Here is a 23,011-nt window from a genome sequence, read left to right on the forward strand (position 1 = left end):
GGCACCAGCAGGGCTTGGATTACTGAGTGGAGAGTGTTGCCTTTTACCAAGATAATAAATTATTATTTTGCCAAGGGTGAGGGGAAATAAAATTTTTATATTTTCCCTATTAATCCCAGGCAAGAAACCAGATATGGATAAGATTGGAAAGAACCTCTAGACAAAATAAATGATCACTAATAAATCAGATGGAACGTCATACTCTTCAAAGTACAGTACTTTCACATCCATTATTGGATTGATTCTCGAACAGCCCTGGGAAGGGGGGGAAGCAAGTGACAGATGAAAGGCTTGAGCTCCACGGAGGCGAAGTTTGTTGCCCATGGTCACATAGGATTTGTTTCTTTGATGTATTTAAAATACAGAATTAGAACCCAGACATCTTTTAGGGGTAATAAGTTTTTGTTCTATTACACAAATTAATATATGCTCATTAAAGACAATTTAGAAAAGACTGAAAAGTAGGAAAAACTGTTTAGTCCCTCATGGCCTCACAAAGACCTGGTAGTATTTTGGTGTGGCTTTTTTTTTTTTTCCCCAAAAAATATTTATTTCCTATGCTTAGATTTTAATCTGCTCTTTTACTGTTTTATTTTTATGTTGCATTATAATATAAACACTTCATCATGTAGTTGCACATTTTTAATATAGTTTTTTAATAGCTTCAGAATATTCCACCAAATGGATAGTTTTAACCATTTGCTAATTGGTGCTTCTTTAAAATTTATTTTTCAATATAAAGTGATCATTGTTATGAATATCTTGACACGCATGGCTTTTTCTGAATTGGGGTTTCATTCATTAGAACAGGTTTCCAGAGTGGAATGACTAGGTCAAGGAAGATTTTACCACTCTTGACACAGCATTGCCAATTGTTTTCAAAAAGAATTGTACTTGCATTTCTTGGACCCTCCATCAGCACTCTTGCTATTAATCACATTTTTCTCTACCTCACAATAATAAAAATAGAGAGTGGTACCCATAAAAGAAGGAAGACTTGACCAAAACCCTTCATCAACTGAGGGACATTTTACCTCAGTCATCCAGTTCCTCTGCTGTTGTTCCTCTTGTGAACAGCAGGTGGCAGGCTAATCCCACAACAGGTGGTCATGCCTTAATTTAATTGCAATGAGAAGAAATTGCTTCTTTTCCCACATGTGTTTCTTTCCTGAGATAAACAGCCTGTAGGGCATCTGCCTTTTTATTGGAAGTAAAATATGTAAGAAGGTGGCTTTTCAACAAGGAATAGCAAGGTAGCCAACATAAATTCTGAGCCTTAGGTTATTATACTCCATGCGAAAACAAATTTCTCAGAAGGTAAATGAAGGTTGAAAAACGATTGTTAAAATTCCACATATTCTAGATTTCCCCAGTTAATAATCATAAAAAGTTTATAGCTAGAAAGTCACAGAGGCCCTTCTGTTGTAATTGTTAGGGTTTAGAGTCAGTGGGAACACCCTTCTCACCCAGGGGATTTTAAAAGCCAATCCCACCCCCTCCCCACAGTCCTTTCCCCTAGCACTCATTTCCCATCCCTTCACAAAATTGCCAGGGTAATTGACTCTTAGATGAGATGAGTTTGACTTTCTACCCTGATTTTGTAACAGAAGTTCTTTTGGTGAGGTCCTTTGTTTGAAAATGCACAATAAAAATGGCTTTAGAATGACTTCAGAGGACTCTTTCTTTTTCTGGTGCCAACAACAGATTCCAAAGCAGCTATTATTCGAGGTGGGTGATAGGATCCCTTGAGACTGTTTAAGTATCGGTTTTCAAAGTGCTTAGGAACCTGAAATGTCCTGTATGGTATATTTGCAGGTGCATAATTGGCCAAGCGCTCCAGGGGTTATAAAGACTGCCTTCCTGTCGTTGGAATAGACAGATTTAGCCTCTTACTGAAATTGAAGGCTGCAATGTCGATAACAAATCTGATTCTGACTCTCCTGTGTCAGTGCAGCCCAAAGGTGCCTTTGTCTCCCAGGAGAAAGAGGTTGGAGGTAAGTGAATGGCCCTTAACCAGACCCATGTAGAAAACATTGCTAAGGAAAACTTTTGTCCTGAGAGTGTAGGTTTAGGGCTGTTGCGTGTGAAGCAAATTTGCTTTGTTCACAGACAACCTGCCTGAATGCAAGTACTGCGAGGTGACTGGAGCTGTGGAGCAGCAAGCTGCTTTAAAAGCAGGCTTTCAGTGGGAAACTTTAAGCACACAATGGCTTTATTTTTGTGAGACATAATTCTCCAACCTGGCTTTTTTATTGCACTAACCAAAATAAATCTGGATAAACTTAAAAGGCTGCCTTGATGTCAGAAGAAAATGGGTATTGTCTCTCCTGAACATGTTTGAATGGTAGTACATAATCCTAGCTACATCAAGATAAGACTATTACCTCCCCCCATAGAAAGCTTTCCTGGATGGGAATATCACCAAGAGTATTCACTTTGGGGCTTGATGGTTCCAGGTTGTCTTACTAAACACTTCTAAAGAAATAGTTTGCCCAGTCTTTCACTCTTCCATTTGTAGTTAATACTTATGTGTACTTAGTGGTGTTTTGAACTCCTTTTATTTCTCAAGGCCCCCGGCATTTGATGATACCTGCGCAGCAGGAGCTTTCATCATGCCAAACACAGGGTGGTGTTCAGTGGAGAAGGGGCCAGGAGAGAGAAGAGAAAAAAAAACTATGCTTTTTCCTAAGTCATTTCACTTCGAAAACCAGGGGGCTCCTTTTAAGATTAAATGTGTCTTTAAATATTAGGATCTCCGGTTATGAAGCTATGGGTGAAACTGCTTCCCTCAGACAAACCTGAGGTTGAGGATATAGGTGTCGCATTCAAATCAAAGAGGTGCCTCTCAACAGGAAAGATTTAATCAGCTCTCCTTCCCAGGATCAGCTGCCAGGTTTGAACATTTACTTGTCTGTGTTCCAGGCAGGAGACACTGCTAATTATGGGAGCAATTCCCATGGATACAGAGAAGAATTGTCTGAGCTGGGGAGTCAAAGCTCTGACCAAGAGGGGTCTGAGAGGAAAAATGCCCCCAACATTCTCAGAGGAAATTCCAGAGTTGTCAAGGGACCTGCCTATTCTGCAGGAATGCCCCTATATCTGGCTTTTGAAAATCTGGAAACATCCTTTCCTCTAACTTCTTTAATTCATGCGTTAAGAATCCCCACTTTTTTTTTTTTTAGAAATGGAATTTAAAAAGTGGTTTTTTTTCATCAAACATTATCTTGTAAGGTAATCTTGAAAAACAAAAAACGAAAACAAAAACCTCAGTTTTACCAAGAATGACAGTACCTGAAAAGAAGCCGACGTAGCCGTCAGGCCCGCCAAAATGGCACAAGCATTTGGAACCTGTTGCCTTATCCTTAGCAAAGACACCTCTGGGTGTTTTCTGCTGTATGTAGAGTAAGCTGTAGCAAAACTTACCTTTTTTGTGGTACAAAATCTAGACTTACAAGTGAGCTTCTCCAACATCAATTTGAATTTATATTCTGCCCCTCTTCTTTCTCCATTATGCAGAGCACCTGCTCCCTGTCCCTCCCCCACTCCTCCAGCTGTCTGTCTGTCTCATTTGTGTCAATTAAGAATTCAATACTGCTTGATTTAATTGAATGACTTTCCCTGTATAGAATCCCAACCACAGATAGGGCACCAACCATCACTCTCATTGCCCAGAATAAAAACTCTAAAAAGCCAAATGAATGCAAGAGTGCCTTAGAAAACAGAAGGGGTCTTTGCTGGCTTTTCGAGAAGCCAAGGAGGGCAAGACTGAGTTCCCAGTTATGCAGTTGGTGGCCTACCAAGAGTCAGCGCTACATAAACCAACATCATTTGGGTCCACTCAATTTAGTTAAGGCTTTCAGAAGTGGTTCTTAAGGCTTAGAAACCAAAGAACCAACTAGAAGAAATAAACCTCTATACCACTTCCTAGTTTACAAAGCGCTTTCCCATCCTCAGAATAGCTTTGTCTTTCTATTCATTCAGTCATTGACCAAACAGGCTCTGTTGTTTAGTCACCTGCCTCTATTCACTGAGCACCTACTATGTGCCAGGCAGTGTTCTAGAAGCTGAAAACTGTTCTAAGAACAGACGATAAAATAAAGTTCCTGTGCTCTTGGAACTTATCTTCTAAAATGGGGTGGGGCAAACAATAAACATATAAGTAAATATATAGTGTATCAAATGGTGATAAGGGTTATGGAAAATCAGAGAACAGAATTAAGGGAGATGGGGATTATGGCTTGGGCTGTCTTGTAGTGGTCAGAAAGGAATCTCTGAGTGGAGACATAAAAGAAGCCAGGGAGCAAGCCGTACAAATATGAGGGGGAGGAGCATTCCAGATGGAGGGTAAAGCAAATGCTAGGGCCCTGAGACAAGAGTTCCTTTGTTGAAGGAAACCATTGTACCTGAATAAAGTGAGCCAAGGGAGAGATGTAAGAGATAGGTCAGGGAAGTGGAAGTGCAGGGGGCAGACTTTGTAAGGCCTTGGAAGTCATCATAGGCTTTTATTCTGCGTGAGCGATGGGAAGCCGCTGGAGGAATAACTTGTGTTTTATTATAGGATTTATGTTTTTAAAGGTTTATTCTGGCTGCTGTGTAGAAAACAGAAGTGAGGAGTATAAAGGAAGAAGCAGGGAGAACAGTTAGGAGGCAACTGAAGGAACCCAGGCAAGAAACAATGACGGCTTAGGTCAGGGTGGGAGCAGTGACGGTGGTTAACAAGTGGTTCGATTTTGAAGGTAAAGGTGCTGGGATTTGCCTGATGGACAAGATAAGAAAAATAGGAGTCAAGGATATTGTGGGTTTATGGGCCTACGCAACTACTAGATAATTTAGTGGAATGAACAGAGGCCTTGAATCAGAGGTGAGACTAAATCTCAAATCCATGGCTTCTGGGTTGGGTAACCTTTGGCAAGTCACTGAACCTTTCTGAGTATCAGTTTCTTCATCAGTAAGAAAGTGATAATGCTGATATTAATACCTCTCTCACAGGTCTATCGTAAGAATTGAATGGGATGTGAAAATGCTTAGAAGAGTACCTAGCAAAGAGATACTCAATACATGTCTGTTGAATCTGGCAGCAAATAATGCCTTTTGAAATATTATGGTCCTGCGGTTTTCTCAATTCTCTCTTCATTAACTTACCATCCTCTAATGGCTTCCTACTATATTTAGAATAAAACGCAAATTCCTTCCAAATCCAAGAAGACCCTGCATGGTCTGGCTTCCCTTACTTGTCCAACCCACCAACCACAATGAGCTTCTATCTGACTGCTAACACAATTTGACAACTTTCCAGTTTTAGAACTATCACACACTCTCTTCTCTCTGCCTGGAATGGCCCTCACCCCAGGGACTGGTGCCTTCTCCTCCTGCAAGAAACTTCACTTCCTCAGAGTGGCCTTTCCTGACCATCAATTTTAAAATGTTTTCCCACCATTATCCTTTCTTTCATGGTTTGTTCTTTTTGTTCAGAAAAGTTCATCACGATTTATAATTCTGTTTACCCACTTATTGTCTGTCTCTTCCACTTGACTGTATGTTCCATGAAGGCAAAGACCACCAAATGTATACGTAATGCCTGACACAATGCTTGGCTCATAATGGGCTCTCAAATATTTGTTGAAAGGCTGAGTGACATGTAAGGTTCTTACTGGTATTCTGCTGCCATTCTTTCTTTTTCTTAAAAAAAAATAAATCTCATTTTCTCTACATTTTGCACAGCTCTGTATTGCATTTCACTGCTAAGTGGAAACACTTCTATCTGTTGAATCAGAAAAGCCCTTGATTCTTCTTTTGTGTGTACTATGCTGGCCTTAATGTCTATGTATAGTACTAACACTGGTTTGGTCTATTTTTTGTGTGTTCACTTGTCAAGGCTGTACTTGTTTTTAGAGGCAGGTAATAAAAGAATCAGATCTAAGCTTCAGATCCTCTAAGTATCCTCACTTTTACCCACCAAATTATTTGTACAGGCAAAGGGAGTGGAGGGCATTCCAAGAAAGGGATGGGTGTCAGCAACAGCATGCAGCGTGTTGTGTGTGGAAAAATTAGGAAGCACTCATAGTTTTTGGTGGTTGGGGCAGAAGTGGCATAGATCTGGTTGGCTACAAAAGGTCTAATGAGTTGGAAATGTTCCCTCTTCTTCTATTTTCTGAAAGAATTTGTGTAAGATTGATGTTACTTCTTCCTTAAATATTTGATAGTATTTACCAGCGAAACCATCTGGGTCTACCGCTTTCTTTAGGGAAAATTTTTACACAGATATAACAAATTTTATTTAATAGATACAGGGCTTTTCCATTTCATCTTGTGTCAGTTTTAGTAAGCTGTAGTTGAAAAGGTGTTGAAGGCTAGACTGAATCTTATTTTCCCGAAATGAACTACATTTTGGGGTCATTAAAGGATTTTATGCAAAAGAATGACAGTACTGCAAGAAGGTTAATCTGGAGAATGTACAATAAGTGTTTTGGAAAGAGGTCAAGGAAAGAGGAGAAACAGAGGTGGGAGAAACAGATAGTAGGTTTTTACCGAAATGTGAGGAATAAGTGACAAGGGCCCTGATGAGGGTGGTTTTGGAAATGAGGAAAAAGACCCAAATTCCAGAAATATAACCACTTTATCTATATCTTCTTTTGCCTGAACTAGGGTATTGATAAATTTTAGTACTTAATGAAACATTGTGCTGTTTCTTAGCATCTACTCGGCCCAAGGTGGAAAGCATTCCTTGTACCGGAGCCCAGTGGTAGAAAGGTATAATATTTCTGCTGTGATTGAGACTTCCAGCCTTTAAGACTGAGGCCTTAGGAACTGGTGCCAGCTGTCTATCCTTTCAGTTTTACGTTTAACTTCACAATTAGCTTTCCCAACATACTGTTGATATTTCTCTTTTTTATATGACAGATGTGGTTTCACAGGGCATCTAGAGGTTGCTTACATTCTGTAAGTATACTGTGGTGGAGCTGTTTTCCTAATTTGAAAGAGCAGGAACTGAAACAGCAGCTATGATAGAGGGAAGAAATGGGATTTAAATCAAAAGACCCGAGTTTTAACACTGACTACTTATTAGCTGTGCTACATAAGGCAAGGCACTTAATCTCTCTGAGTCTTAGCATTCTCATGTGTAAACTGGGCATTATACCAGTCTTGCATATTTCATAATTTGTTTTGAGAACTAAATGAAAGAAACTATTTTTCATTTTTAAAAAACAAATCCATTTAAAATCCAATGTCTAGTTATTTGTGGGAATACTTTTTTTTTTTAAAGATTTTATTGGGGAAGGGGAACAGGACTTTATTGGGGAACAGTGTGTACTTCCAGGACTTTTTTTTTCCAAGTCAGGTTGTTGTCCTTTCAGTCTTAGTTGTGGAGGGCGCAGCTCAGCTCCAGGTCCAATTGCTGTTGCTAGTTGCAGGGGGCGCAGCCCACCATCCCTTGTGGTAGTCGAACCGGCAACCTTGTGGTTGAGAGGATGCGCTCCAAACAACAACTGAGCCATCTGGGAGGCAGCTCAGCTCAAGGTGCCGTGTTCAATCTTAGTTGCAGGGGGCAGAGCCCACCATCCCTTGCGGGACTCGAGGAATTGAACTGGCAACCTTGTGGTTGAGAGCCCACTGGCCCATGTGGGAATCAAACCAGCAGCCTTCGGAGTTAGTAGCATGGAGCTCTAACCGCCTGAGCCACTGGGCCGGCCCCTGTGGGAATACATTTTTTAAAGTATTTAATTAAAATAAATGAGAATCTTTTAACTGAAAATAACAAGAAATTTTGTTTGTTTTTTGGGTGGACTTCCATACCTCTTTGTGACTATGGTAGCACTATTTGGCTTTCAGGAAAAACAATAAAATATACTTTTTGATGTGAAATTTTCAGCTAAGCCTTAGGAAACTTTATAGTTTGAAGGACTGAGTAACTTTCAAAGGGGAAATGATTGCGCATTTAGCAAAGCACTAGAGTTAGGTTAGAATTTGCAAGTTCTAACTCTTAACCTACGATCTGAGAGGTATTAAACCAGTTATCAGGAATTCTCTTTTCCCAGGTATCTACATGGCTTGCTTCCTCACCCCCTTCAGGTCTTTACTCTAGTGACATACCTTCTCAGTGAGAACTTCCCTGCCCATTCAGTTTAAAATTTAAATCTTCCCCAACATTCCTCATTTCTACTCTGCTTATTTTTTTCTCCACAGCATCTGTTCTTTAAAATATTATATAATTATTTATTTTGTTTATATCTTGCCCCTTCCCTTCTCCACCCTTGTCCCCCACTATAATGAATAATACTATTCATTATAATATAATGAATAATTCATTATAATTCATTATAATATAATGTAACCTCCATGAATTCTATCTGTTCCTTGTTGTATCTCTAGAAATAGGACAATACTTGGGACATAACGGGTACTCAGTAAATATTTGTGAAACAAAAGAACTCGTCATGGATTTTCTCTTTGAATTTAATACTGTAAGAATATGGAAAATTAAGAATATGGGAAATCTAGAATATGGCATTTTGACAAAACAGTAATGAGACTCTGTGACCCCCATGCTTCTTCTAACATCAGCTACAGCAGACCAACGTGTCTACATTTAAACCGAAAATATCCCATTCTCTCAGCTCTGAGAACAATGATTGGAAATTTTATGGTCACTATTTACTTTATTGAGGATGGGAAGAAGCAGAGGGGTGCTCGGGGGTCATCTTCTAAGAGCATGTTCTCCCAAATCTTGGACTCTGGCAGATGACTATCATTAAGATAATCCTCTCCTCTCACTTCTAGAGGATTCCCTCTGAAACACAAGTACCCCAGGAGGAGATCACAGTTAATCTTTTATCATTTAACACTTGAGCTGGATTTAGGATATGGGGTGAGGACTGGGCAGGAAGACTCATTTTACCAATTTTACAGTTGTGTCTGGAGCAGAATATGACCAGCCTTTTTTCACACATCAAAGTCCCCTTGACCCAAAATATCGCTTTACAAATACTATGTATTGCAACTGATCAAGGAGGGTATGTGTTTCTAACCAGCTACCATTCCATCGATTCTATCAACCTGATCTCTGCAATTGTAATTTCAAAGAGATCATATGGTAGAGAGGAGACTTGGATTCCTAACATACCAGACTGGTGTTACAGAAAGTAATCCAGGTTATCTGTCTCCCAGTTTGTACCCTGAGGTGTCGATTTGGCAGTGGGAGTGCCCATTGATTAGGTTACCATGTGGTTATAAGTACATATATTATAGTTTATACCCGAATGTCCATTATTAAGTCAAGTGATTCTTATGCCACATGCTGTGAGCAGTGATTCTCCAACTTCTATCAGGGGACTGGCTACACCTGGGACACTTGCAAAAAATACAGATTCCTGGGTCCCATCTTAGATCTAACAACAGAAGCTCAGGGAGGGTCCAATCTGATAAACCATGTTTTTAAACAAGCACCTGATGATTATCATGAATGGCCAGGTTGGGGAACCCCTCCAAGGGATACCAACTAACTGTATATGATATGGACCCTATTCTAGGAACTTTATAGTGATTTAGAAAGTTAGAACTGAGATAAGAAATAACTGAACATGGTTTCATCACAGTGGTCAACATGTAGCACATTATATACATGTTACCAGTGTGAAGACGGAAGGTAAGTCAGTGGTGGAGAAGAATGAACGGAGTAAATAAGATCTTGGTGGCCTCGATGTTCAAATAGGATTTGAATAAAGGAGAGGTGCGTGTGGAGGAAAATCAGTAGGGAAATGAACAAAGGTTCAGAGGCAGTAACATAGCAACATGTTCTTAGAACACTGAGTCTGAACAGATTAGAATATACACTTTGATGAAGACTTAGAAATAGGGATTGATAGGTAGGATTGGGCCAGATTATAGAAAGTCTTGGAAGTCAGGCAGAAGAGTTAATTAAACCTGCCTGAAGTGGGAAAATAGAGACTAAAATTAAACCATCAACTGAGCAAAAACCTCTCTGAGTGGCAGAAGAGTATGGGCTGTGGTACACACTTGAGTGTTAAGCTTACCCCCTTCTCTTAATTCTGAGACTTTCTCCAGCAAGGGAAAGCTGGCAGAGGGACCTGTGGGAAGATATCTTTCTCTTTCTTCTCGCCTAACTCTCTAATACAAATGTTTTCCATCTCTGATACAAACTCCCGTTGCCTCTTTTGAAATCAATAGAAAGTTCCCAGGGAAACTAACTGAAAGCTGCTTCACAGTTTAGAGCAATGCTTATTCTAATACTAGAAACCCATCTGGGTCTATCTGTAACCCTAAAGTAATTTTCTAAATCCTGAACATATATTGGTCTGGAAATTCCCCATAATTCAGGAAGTAGTTTACCTACATTAAGTATGAATGTATTGCTCCGAATTCTCCTGGTAAAAGGACTTGTCAACTGTGAGCCTGGAGAAAACCATTTTGAGGATAGAAGGGCACACGGGGTATGGTATGTACCATGTAGGTAAGCTTTCTCCCTTTCTCTTCTGTTTCTTTGCTCACTACTGACCAAGAAGTTTCAGAAGCCAAGGCTCCAGCCAGAAAGCCAACCTCCTGGGTGACTGAGGGTTTTCTGGTTTCAAATTAAACAGAAAACTAAATTAGCAAATTAATTGTTGGATGTGTTTTCCTGGGCCCTTCATCAGCTGCTGCAGGACCAGTAGCCAATCAAAAAAGACTTCTGGCTGCCCTGGAGAGGGGGCAGGGTTCAGAATCAGGTTCTGCTAGCTACCAAGTGTCAGACATGTTAATTTTAAATTACTTTTGTACAGCTTGGTGTCAAAATGATTAAAGCATGAAGAGAAAAACAGAACCAGAGGAGAGAGAAGGGAAATCATTTATCTTGCATTTGGAGCAAGGACACTTGCAATTCCATTTCAGCCTGCTTTCTCCTATAAGTTATAGAAGTTCTAAGGTTTAGGCCCTTTGTTGCCCACCTAAGATGCGAGGGTTGCGTGGTGGTCATGGTTTTCCATTCCCTTTGTACAATGTCGCTATCTCTATATAGCAGAATCTGTATCACAACCACTAATCTCTTCCCCACTTCCCCAGCTTTATTCTGTTAACATATTAGGCATTGTCCTAAGTGTGTTTTACATGTAATATATCATATAATCCTCACAACAATGCTATGAGGTGGGCGTTATTATTTCCATTCCACAGATGAGAAAACTTTGACTTGGAGAGGTAAAGTTATTTGCTCTAATCATTCAGCTAGCAGAGGCAAAGCTGGGATTCTAGTCCCAGGTTTGTTTTATTCCACAGCCATACTGCCTCCTATCCATTTTCCCTTTTGGGTTGGAGGAACCAAATAAGAATTAAAGTAAATCTGTGCTAAGACCACTTCACTGTCCCTTTCAATCATCATGTGTGCTTTCTTATTGTTTGAGGATGCTGCTGATGTCAGCCTTATTCTCCATGAAATAACAAAGTCTTTACAGAACTAGTTTCCAGGGTGAGCAGGTAACCAGCTCCCCAGTTGGCTTGTCTTTGTCTCCATTCCCAGCTTTACCCAGTTAGTTCCATAGGATTCATGACACCTTTTGCTCAAGACAAACCATCTCATTTGAATCTTGTATGTGAAGTATAAGGCCGACCTCCTCTGCTATTGCTTCTTTCCTGCATGACCTTGATCCTCCTCATTCTTTGCAGTGTAGTACTGATCTCTCCATCTGCACGTTACATTTATTGCTTTTTCAAACTTCAACACGACGCTGTGCTGCTTGAGTTCTCTCAGTCTGCCAGATTTTATTAAGTTTATTTTCTCTACCCTTTCTATAGTTACCCTACATTATCTTACCATGTTGTTTACCTCTGGAATTGCAATATGGTGCTAACAATTCAATTTTTAACATCTTGGTGTTATAGAATTCCCAATATTGCTCGCTGGATTCTACTAAGTAAGTTTTAGTTGCACCAGGATATCCTAAGGGCGCCAAGTGATACACAAGCCACCATTCAGGATAATGATAATACCAAAAAAAGTGATTTATAAACACCAGATTTAAGTAATTGCCCACTGATAAATTTAGAAATACCAAATCTTAGAACTTCAGGATGTTATTATCAGCTGACTTTTAGTGAGTGCTAAGAGCTTTTCAACAACCTAATAAGGTAGGTTTTATTGTTTTCCCCTTTTTGGGTGTTCAAGTGAATGACAGAGTAAGAATGAAAGGTACCTTAAACATTATATAGTCTAGCCACCACATGCATTTTGAATACTTCAGGTGATGGATGTGGAGCTTGCTACATTTTAAGACAGTATTTCATATTTACATGACTTCTTCCATATTCTGAGCTACAATGTGTATCTCTGAAGATCCTAACTATCCATTCTGGGGAGCCCCTCAGGAAGAAAAATGCAATTTTTCTTCTCTTTTTTTTCTTTCTTCTTCTTTTTTTTTACACAATAGCCCTTTGGGTATTTCAAGATGGCTCTTCAATCTCTCCTGACTTCTTCAAATCTTCCTTAAAAACCAGGGTTTCAAGTCTCCTCACCATCTTGATTAGTTGTTTTTAATTGTATCCATCTAAAAGTGAACACTTTATTTAGATGTTGTCTAACACAGAATGAAGTGGGGCTCTTGCTTTCCTTGTTCCAGATGCTGTATTTCTATTAATCCAGACTAAAATTGTATTTAATTCATCCAAAGCTCCATTATCAGGGGGAAAATTGCAACCTAACTCTCTGCCACCTCCCCTTGCCAGGTACTTGTTTTTCATGTTTATGTTCCTTTTCTAGGTCTGTCATAACATTCCCACATGCTTCTTTTCTGCATGACCTTGATCCTCCACATTCTTTGTAGTGTAGTACTGATCTCTCCATCTGCATATATGTTACGCTTATTTCCTCTTGGTTTCCATCACCTTTTCTCTTCCCATTTCGTCTCATGGTTTCTACCTAGCTCAACATCAGAGAATCCAAATTGCTTTCTAACCATCTTGCTTTTTTATAATGGTGAGGTGGGCATGTTCTGAATCTGGTGAAGCTGGGTGTGTCTGTCCTGGTTAGCATTTACAATGCATATGCTGACAGTTTGAGGCTGGCTTCCGAGAGAGTAATCTGATTGGGGAATGCTTTTCCTAAGCAGATCTCACAACAAATTTTACTTTACTGGAGTTCCAGAGGAAAAAGCATGGCCCAGGACTTGGTCATATAGGGGACACCCTGAATGTAAAAGGTAGTGAACTAATGATGACTCTTCACTCTATGATAGTTAAGCTGATAACCAGCTTTGATGATGAGTATAATGGAAGCAGCCTGGGTTCAAAATCCTAGCTCTGTAGGTTCCAGCCTGGGTGATCTTGTGCTAGTTATTTAATTCCTGTGTGTCTTATTTTCCTCATCTGTAAAATAGCAGCAACAATTGTGCTCTCCTCTTAGGCCTGTTGTGAGGAGGTAATTCATATCAAGAGCTTAGAACAGTGCCTGGCTCACACATAGTAAAGGAGAGATATTGTTATTCCTGCATGTTGGAAGAGAATTTAAAGGTCGATCAGAAAAGAGATTATTTCTCCCAGGCACTTAGGTTTTCTGCCTGCATCTTTACAAGCCTAAATTTATTGAGGCACAGTATTGAGGTTTTGGCTTTATAAGGAAGTAGACATTCAGGAGGCTCAAGAGTCATTTGCGAATGAATTGCCCCTCGATCAGGGGCTGGTGAGAAGCAGGATAGAATTGTTATTTAGTAAAGAGAGTAAAGGTTAGAAGAATTAGAATCTGCCAGGGACGAGATCCAGCAAAATTGCTTCCTTTTCTCCTTATTAGAAAAAAAAAAATGACAAAAATGAGTAAATGTGGCTCCCAGCGAGGGCTGTGGAGCTACAGATCCTGCCAAAGGAATTAAGTGGTGTACAATGGCCAATCTTTTAAAATCTCTGGAGTTAAATAAATGAAAACATGACTCCCCCCCAACACACACCCCCCCCCCACTTTTTTAATCTTGGTCATAAAGCAGCTTTAGTACAAAAATCTACAAAATGTCCATAAGATTCCACAGAAATTTATGTTTGGTTATGTTGTATGATCTACAGTGTAGACTCTACACTAACAGAAGAAATTAGTTTAGGTTGTGTCAAATCGTGTTAAAATACAACAGTAAATAAATGCAAAGAGCCCAGAACAAAGAAAGTGATTAAGCTGGTTTAACTGCATTCAACCCACTATGCTAAATCCCTGTAGGGGGCTTGAATTAAACAACAAATTTGGTTTCTTGGCCTACAACCCTTTCTTCAAAGAAGAAATTTTTCTTGTAATTCTGATAAATTTTTCACCTTCTTCATTTCTTAGTCCCTAGGGAAGCTGGGGTGAGACTAACCTGACCGATTGGGTTGTATTTTAGGAAGAGATAGATGGACTCTGAAGAATGGAATAGAGGGCGCTCGGTTACACAGCTCAAGAGGCGTTGGACGAACTAAGGCTTGGGACGTGTGTGATTGTTCAGACCCAGAAAAAGGCCAGCTAGTGACACCCGGGATGAAGATTTTATCCGGCAGTGAATCAAATAAGGCTGCGAGCGAGATAATAAGGTGTAATTATAGCAGTGCTGTTAGTGCTTGTTTATGGGGTCTGGCAGCAATTTGGTTGAACACCCCTCATTTTGAGAAATTTGTGATTTTGGCAGTAAGAATTCTTGCCTTAAAATTTGGCACAAACCCTCACAGTTTAATATTGCAAAATCTGGGAAATGTTGAAATGTGGCTGCTATTCTAATTGAACTTTTTCAGGCTCTTTCGAATTGGTTTTTTTCCTGTTGGATTCAGAAACAAACGCCTCTCTTTTTAAAAGTTCACGAAGGTTTTTAAACCACAAACTTAGTCAGCTTACAAGCAGATGTACTGCTGTAATAAACTCTCATGACTTAAATATTTGTGTACATATGGGGAGTGGAAAGCCTTAACTTGAAAAACTCGGGTTCCTTCTGTCAGGAAAATTCCTCACAATCAGTATTTTGTTTAATTTCCTTTGAGTCAGGGCAGTCCAACTTGGTGTTGCTCTAAGTTTTATCAACTGACTGCTTTCCCCAAGATTATTCCCCGTTGTTTTAAAGTAGAAGGGAAGTCACCAGCGTGTAGCGAAATGTGGCTAACGGCGGCTGGGACCAAGCTGGCCCAACGGTCTTCTCTAACTAGAAGTTTTCTGACAGGAAACCCGTCAGTTCTTGTAAGTTTCGGCTCCGGTTCCCACGGCCCCAGCAGCTGCGGCGCCCAGGACGCCCTTCTCGGAGCCGGACAGGGACGTGGGGTGCGGGGCGCTGTGGGCGGCAGGGGGCAGCAGCGGGAACCCGTTGTTCTCTAGGTGGGGGGTGGGGCGGGAAACCGCTCCCCCCGTTTCCGTGCCCCGTTCTCTCCCTTCCCCCTCTCACGCCTTCCCTCCCCTCCCCGCGGGAAGGAGGGCGGGGGCGCGGAGCCTTCCCTTGGGACAGGGGGCGTGTGCGTCTCCTCCGCTCCCCTCCCCCCGGCCGGGCTCTCCTGGCTCCCCGAGGCGGGAGTTTCCAGGAAGAGCTCAGAGCGCGGCCGCAGCACCGAGCGCACGGAGACATCAAGTAGTCCCTCGGAGCGACCTTAGTAGAGAATTCTAGCTGCCAGGGGCTGTCGGAGTTGGAACCCCGAAAGGATGGAAAGTGGCTGTCCGGCCTGAGGAGCTCAGGGAGAGGTCCGAATTCCCACTTTCCATTCCTGGGGAAAGATGTGTGGGGGAGGCGGAACGAGTTCCGGCAGAGGGCTCGGGCGCGCCCGGTGGAGTGAACCGCCGCGCGGTCGAAGCGCTCACAGAGTTAAAGTGGGCGGGAAAACCCGGAGCGGACTCTCCCTGACACGCCCAGGACCTCCCACCCCATTCTTCGTGGGGGAGGGGGACGAAAAGCGCAAGGGGGGTAAAACGTGTTCCCGTTCTCTGCTTCCCAAATCCCCATGAAAGAAACAAGTGACGACCCGCCACCTCGAGGGACGCGCGGCGGGACGCAGGCCCCGGCGGGGTGGGGCCGCGTGGCTCCTCCTCTAACGTCCGCACCGTCGGCGTTGGGTGTGCAGTCAGTCAGAAGCCCCGGCCTGCGAGCTGGAGGAGCCGAGCGCGCGCATGCGTGCGGTGGACGCGCGCTTCCCGCCCCTTTCCTGAGTGCGTTCGCTTTCCCCCTCCCCCCACGTTCCTCAGCCGCCACCTCCGAGCCTCCCCCGCTCGCAGCCCACTCTTTTCGGGGGAGGTGGCCCGTCTTTGCCCATCTACTGACTAACCCCTTCACCCCAGCTTCGCCCCGCCTCCCCTGAGCTTCGGTACAAACTCCGCAGCTAGGCTCGGCTTTCACATTCCCGCCTCCGCCCTCTAGCTCCCCTCCCAAGCCTAAAGCACTTCCTGCAAACTGCCCTGTTCTCGCTTCTTTCAGCGCCGCCTCCTACTTTCCCTGACTGGATGGCTCCTCTCACAGCGGGGCCGCGGGTTATAATCCTGCGTTCTTCCTCCCTCCAAGTAGCTATCACCTGCTCCATTTTACAGATGGGGAAGTTCAGATCCAGAACTCTGACAGGCTGGACTCGAAAGGTTCCACGAGTTCCCAAGTTCAAACGCCGCCGCAACTGGAAGGATTAACCCTCGACCTCCTGTAATTTAAGCAATTTAGAGAGCCAATCCCCAAATCTTACTCAATCCTTTGGGTCAAGCCACTTCAGTCCAGGCAGCAAAAGCCACAGAAACAATTTACCACAAATCAACTACGTAGCGATTATTACGTTAGAAGATGGGCTAATTGGAGATATTAGCAGGCACAGAGGCTTTTAGAGATGATGCAGGTGATTTGCTCAAAGTCATTTTTTAACATGATGTGTAATGCGTTCTCAGACTGTAATTCTCTTATTCCTATCTCCATTCGAGGTCATTTCCGTTTTGAAAACATTTTGAGGGAATACGTCTCAGATTTTTAAAAATATTATTTTACAAGATAACTTTTCCTTTTTGTCAGTATGGTTGGTTATTATTATCTTGAGTTTCTCCAAACCCCCAAAGTCAATTCTTCCCTGGGTTTCAGCTCTGATTAAAGTTATCTTGAGTCCATGAGAGGCTTGCAAGAGATGTCACCGAGAATCTTGAAGCACTGCCCCTGTACACTTTGTGTGCCACAAACTTTAAAGCTATAACTGGGAATTAAAAGAAACAGGATATTTATGTAATTTTATGTACATCTAGAGATTCATTATTTCAGATTCAAATGTTTTGAAAGCCTCATTCCAAGCATTGTAAATATGGATGTTTTGTTAAATTTTGTTTTAAATGACAGTTTTATCATGATTTTCCTCTATTGCAAGTATTTCTAAATTATTTATTGGGCTGGTGTCTTATAAGCATAGTGGTTGAAGAACGAGTCCAGATTGGTTACAAGACGGTGTTTTTCTTTAAGTAGACTGAGAAGGTTGCGTGCTAACACTTTCTGAACATTTTCTCAGTAGATGAATGCTTTCTGTGTGCATAGCACTATGTTAGGTCTTTTGAGGGCTATAAAGTTGGACAAGACAGGGCTATTCTTAAGAAGCAATCTAGTAGTGGAGATAAAACTCCCTACCACTAGTTCAAATCAGTAAAAGTTTCATTATTTCCAGATTAATTTATGATTTAAAAATCATTTAAGTTATGTATTATTTGAGGTTTCCAAAAATTTCCCCCTTGTTTATGTGCAGTGAATTCTCAAGCTCTGAATATGTAGATCAAGAAATGGGAACAACAACTAGTTAAGCATAAAACAGAAAGGAGCAGGAATGGGCAGTGGTTTCATGGTAATATGAATAATGACACAGTCCAATATTGAAAAATAAGATTGTAGGAATGGCAGGAAAGATAAATTTAAATGTAACGATGTCCAGGTCTTCAGATTTTAAATACTGAAGAAAGATGAGAAAGCCTTAGGAATTATGATTGTTTAACTTTGCATGAGTGTTCCAAAGCATAGCCTGTATTTCAAGGAGGATGAAGTAGTCTTGCATTTAAGCACTTGCTTACATATGTAGACTTGCTGAAGACTTTTAAGGAAGACCAGTGGTAGAAAAGCAAAATTTAGTTCGCAGTGAAATTCAAACTTCCTAAAGTAAGAGAAGGGGAGAATCCTTTGATTTGGGTTAGGGACCCCAAAACTCTTACCGATCCCCACCCCCCAAAGAAAATCACTTATAGTCCAGAGATTAAACATGTAACTTAAATCGAAATACCTTTTGACCAATTTAGAAAGCATTGCATTTGAACTTTATTATTCAAATTTACCCTTCTAAAGTGATTTTATAAACTTTAGCTTTATTCAGCTCCTCTAAGTGTTTCTGCTGGGCTCCCGCTTCCTCTTCCCGAGTTCACTGCAACTTCAACCTTGCCATTACATCCTGGTCTGCAAACTGATGCTTCTCATGGGGTTGGTGCTATAAGATAGTGTAACTAGGTTTTCAACTCAATCCTATTTTGTTTCTGACATTTAAATTCAGAAGTTAAATCTTAAGAACCCCAAGAATATAGTCTTTCTTAAGTAAAATGAAAAAAGTTAACATGTGGAAATGCATTACTTATTAAATCCAGGGATAATTTTCAGAACTGTTGTATGTGACTGTATTCATATTTATAACCTGCAACCGTGCCCCATAGACATTATAGTCAAGTTGCTGTGGTTTATTATCACTGAACTGGGAAGACAGTAGCACTATCTGATTTCTTAAGGGAAAATCACATTGTAGACTAAAACCTGTAGAGAAACTGACACAACTCATCAGCTTGATCATAATTGAATTCAAGCCTTGTTTTCCCTTTATTGTCTTTGTGTCATGTAACATAAACAGATCCTTATTGTTGGTCTCCTATCCAAGCTAGAATTCATAAGGCTACTATTTCTTCAGTCATTTTAGAAGCCACGGTTTGAATAGATGCCCATTATTAAGTCTTTCCATCACCACACCTTCTAAAGACGACTTTTCTGGGCACTGCCTCTGACTCCACTCTTTGTGGGATCCTGGATAAGTCATTCCTCTTATACGGGCTTCAGTTTCTCTGCCTTGGGTCTGCTGGATCCACAACCACCTGCAGGCCATTCTTCAGGGGACCACTTCTTTGCCTTAGGACCCTGGACTCTTAAAGCAAGTTCTTTTACTCAAATCTCTGTCCTTTCAAGCCTAATTATTTAATTTTTATACATTGATGAGAAAACTTTTACATTGGTCTTGAAAAATAAGGTAATTTTAAGGTAGGGCCTTAGAGAAGTTAGGGGCACAAAGAGACTGTATCAGGGATTCTTAACCTGGCATCCAGGATAGAATTTATTGGGTCCATGAACGTGGATAGGGGGAAATTTCATCTTTATTTTGAAGTTTAGCATTTCCTTTTAGTGTAAATGTTAGTAACAAAACCACAGCAGTACCATACTTGTGACTGTCACTGATAGAAATCACAGATAATTTCCTATCACACTGAAGTTGTAGCAGACACGTTGATATAGTTTGCACTCACTACTAGATCTTGTTATTTAATGTGTTAATAAAGAAACACATTTATTACTCTCATAAATTTTTTATATTTTGATAACTGTTTCAGTGTAATAGGGCTCTTCATAATATCCTTGTAATTATTTGGTATATTTAAAAACATTATTCTGAGAAGGGGCCCATAGGCTTCTCCACACTGCTAAAGGGGCCTATGGTACAAAGAAAGATTAAGAACCCCTACTGTAATCAAAATAAATACTATTAGTAATGCGTTATAAACCATTGAATAAAAAGGAATCCATGAATCCACACTGACATAAATAAGTAAATGAAGCATTATATAAGTGTAGGAAAAATGAAGGCTTTTCCTTTTAGTAGGATGACAACTAATACATACAGATGGAATGATGGAGTGAGAAAATGGTGGATGAAAGTTTGATGAGTAGCAGGATATTTACACGGCAAAGTATCTCTCCATAAATTACTTAATAGTTATAAAGGGAAAATAATGGAGGAACCTCACTGACACCACTTTAACCAAGTCATCAAACCTATATCACTGGTACTGGGACAAACTGACATTATGTATCTCTTAATAAGAAGCACTGAGGACACAACATCGCTTCAGTGGTAACCCTGCCAAAAATGCACAAACTGAATCTAATCATGAGGAAATGTCAGACAAACCCAATTTGAGGGCCATTTTAAAAAATAACTGGCCTGTACTCTTCAAAAATGTCAAGGTCAGGAAACAAAAAGAAAGGCTGAGGAACCGGTCCAGATTAAAAGAGACAAAAGAGACATGACAACTAAATGCAGTGTCTGACCTTAGATTTGATCCTGGACCAGGAAGAAAAACAGCCCTAAATGTCTTTTAGGATAATTGACAATGTTTAGTATGGGCTGTGAATTAGATAATAGTATTATATCAATGTTAAATGTCCTAATTTTTATATCTATACTGTGGTTACATAAGAGAATGGCTTTGTTCTTAATAAATAGCACACTGAAGTATTTGGGGTAAAAGAGTATGATGTCTCTCAGTCTCAAATGGTTCAGAAAAAATGCATATATTTGTAAGTCTTTATGTGAAGAAAGAATCATAAAGCAAATGAAACAAAATGTAAATAATTTTGAATTCAGAAAAAGGACTTAGGGAAGTTCCTTCTACTGTTCTTGAAATTTTTCTGTAAGTTTGAAATGATATTGCTTGAGATCATTTGTTTCATCTCCTTACTCTGAAGAGGTGAAAATTCAGCTTTTGGAAGGTAAAGACTTGCTCCAGGTCACACAACAAGTTAACCATGAAGTTAGACCCAAAACTCAGGTCTCCAGATATGGGTCCTCAACTGACTCTCTTGGTGTTTGTGTTTGAATGGCAAAGATTGAGCCACCCCTTTTACTTCTCTTTTTATTTTCTTGGTTCCTTAGAGCTAGTTCCTTCTACTAGAGAACCAGAGTAACAAAACTGTAGGTTTCTTTCAGTTCCTTCATGATTAGGCAAGGATCAATTTGAAGCTTTTCAAATTGAAAAGCTGTATGGTTAGGATATCCCTGTCCTCTTATAGGTTCAAAACCTTTTATTTGGCCAACCTTTTTCTGTACATGGTTGGCTTCTTTTGTATGCTATTATTTGTACCCCCTCTCCCATAGAGTGATAGTGTATTGTTTTTTAAACTCATTTTCATAGGCCACTCCATTTCAAAATCTCTTCAATATTATCCATTCTAATGAAGAGTGTATGTTTTCATTTCTGTGAGTCTATTTTGGTGGTGCAAAAGTAATTGCGGTTTTTGCAATTATTTTTTATCTTTTAAACCGCAATTACTTTTGCACCAACCTAATATGACAGTTTCCTTAATTGGTGGAAAATTAAGGCAATAATATACTGAAAAAAAGGGAAATATAGCATCTCAGAATTATAGTCTTGAAATAAGGAGATTAACTGTAATAATAGGTGGTGGGGCCATTTAATATCAGCTTTATCAAAAAATTAAGAAATCAAATCTATCATTTTCCATGTAAATCAGCTACTTGTCATCAGTGTGAAGACTCCTTTTCTCCAAATGAGATAATGGGAAAATATTCAGTTTAACCATTTGAAATTGCCCTTTTTTGTGTGTGACAATTGAGTATCAACAATTTCATATGGCTCAGCCTAATAGAAGTAAGCATATCAGTAGGTAGTGATGTATTTTTCTCTTATGGCAATGGCAGAAAAATGGAAATAGTTCGTGTGTATCTGCTTTTGACTCTTCAACTTCTCCGTTTCTTTTCCTACCCTGGCTGTTCCTCTGTCCTGACACTGTAAGATTCTTGCTAGGCTTCAGATTCCTCCAAATTTCCATCTTGGCTTATATTAGCTTCCGCCACCTGGGAGTCTTCCAGCAATTCATAGAAAGTTAGAGATGGAATGAATATCAGAGGCAGTTTGCTCAATCTCCTTCTACTTCAGACGAGAAAACAGAGACTAGCATCATAAAGCTGTTATCTCAGCGGTTTGGCCAGAATACAATATCCTGACTCCCAGTATAGTGGTCTTTCTATCTCAGCACCCACATTCTATCTGGACTTTATATCTTCTTTTCTTTTTAATTTTTTATTTAAGTGTGTTTTTCCAGAACCCATCAGCTCCAAGTCATGTAGTTATTTCAGTCTAGTTGTGGAGGGCGCAGCTCACAGTGGCCCATGTGGGGATCGAACCGGCAACCCTGGTGTTACGAGCATCGTGCTCTAACCAACTGAGCTAAGCGGCTGCCCCTGGACCTTATGTTTTCTACAGCCCGATTGTAGGGACTTGGGTCTATCTGTTAATCTCTCTTTCTCTCTTTCCTCCCCTATCTTTTCTGTAGCTTTCAATGCTTCTCAGTTAATCACCTCAATCTTCCTTGTTTTTGCCTTTTTACTATTCAAAAGCAGCCTTAGCTTGTGCATTCTTTCTCTTTCCATATTTGCCATTAATAAAGGTGAAGAAATAATTGTATTTCCTGATTTTTTTACTTTCGGGGTGATACCATGAGGGAGTAGCTGGGATAATTTTACTTTTTAAAAGAATTTTATTGGGGAATAATGTATTTCTCCAGAGCCCATCAGCTCCAAGTCGTTGTCCTTCAATCTAGTTGTGGAGGGCGCAGCTCATCTCCAAGTCCAGTCGCCATTTTCAATCTTTAGTTGCAAGGGGCGCAGCCCACCATCCCATGTGGGAATTGAACCGGCAACTTTGTTGTTGAGAGCTTGCGCTCTAACCAGCTAAGCCATCCAGCCACCCCAGGAGTAGTCTTGAATTGCCTTTTGACTCTGCTGAAAATATGTCCTATCTTTATTCCTAAAATACTAAATCGTTTATTTGAAAAAAACCTTTGGGGATTATGTTCAGGGGAGCAGAGTAAAATATCAAGAAAATATATTTACATGAGAGAAGTCAAAGATTTTAGGGTAATGAGCAAATCTTTGGGTCCTAAGAATGTTGTAACACATTTTAAAGGGCAGAGCAGAGGCAATCACTTTCTCATAATTTATGTATTTTTACAACAGTTCAGCTAGACACTCAGTCACTAAGTAGCAA

General features: G+C 40.5%; 2 long non-coding RNA genes across 2 annotated transcripts; one reads left to right on the forward strand and one right to left on the reverse strand.

The window, feature by feature from the left end:
• Nucleotides 1-7,228: 7,228 nt before the first annotated feature.
• LOC148755519 (uncharacterized) lies at nucleotides 7,229-16,572 on the reverse strand. Its single transcript, XR_016018462.1, has 2 exons — nucleotides 16,480-16,572; nucleotides 7,229-7,692 (listed from the first exon to the last, which is right to left on the reverse strand). It is a non-coding gene; the product is annotated as an uncharacterized LOC148755519 (long non-coding RNA).
• Nucleotides 14,921-19,296, forward strand: LOC148755520 (uncharacterized). Its single transcript, XR_016018463.1, has 3 exons — nucleotides 14,921-15,658; nucleotides 15,923-16,120; nucleotides 16,496-19,296. It is a non-coding gene; the product is annotated as an uncharacterized LOC148755520 (long non-coding RNA).
• The last annotated feature ends 3,715 nt before the right edge of the window (nucleotides 19,297-23,011 follow it).

The sequence above is a fragment of the Rhinolophus sinicus genome, chromosome 14 (genome assembly GCF_057876585.1).
Source record: "Rhinolophus sinicus isolate RSI-liver-muscle chromosome 14, RSI-T2T, whole genome shotgun sequence".
NCBI classification, from domain to species: Eukaryota; Metazoa; Chordata; class Mammalia; order Chiroptera; family Rhinolophidae; genus Rhinolophus; species Rhinolophus sinicus.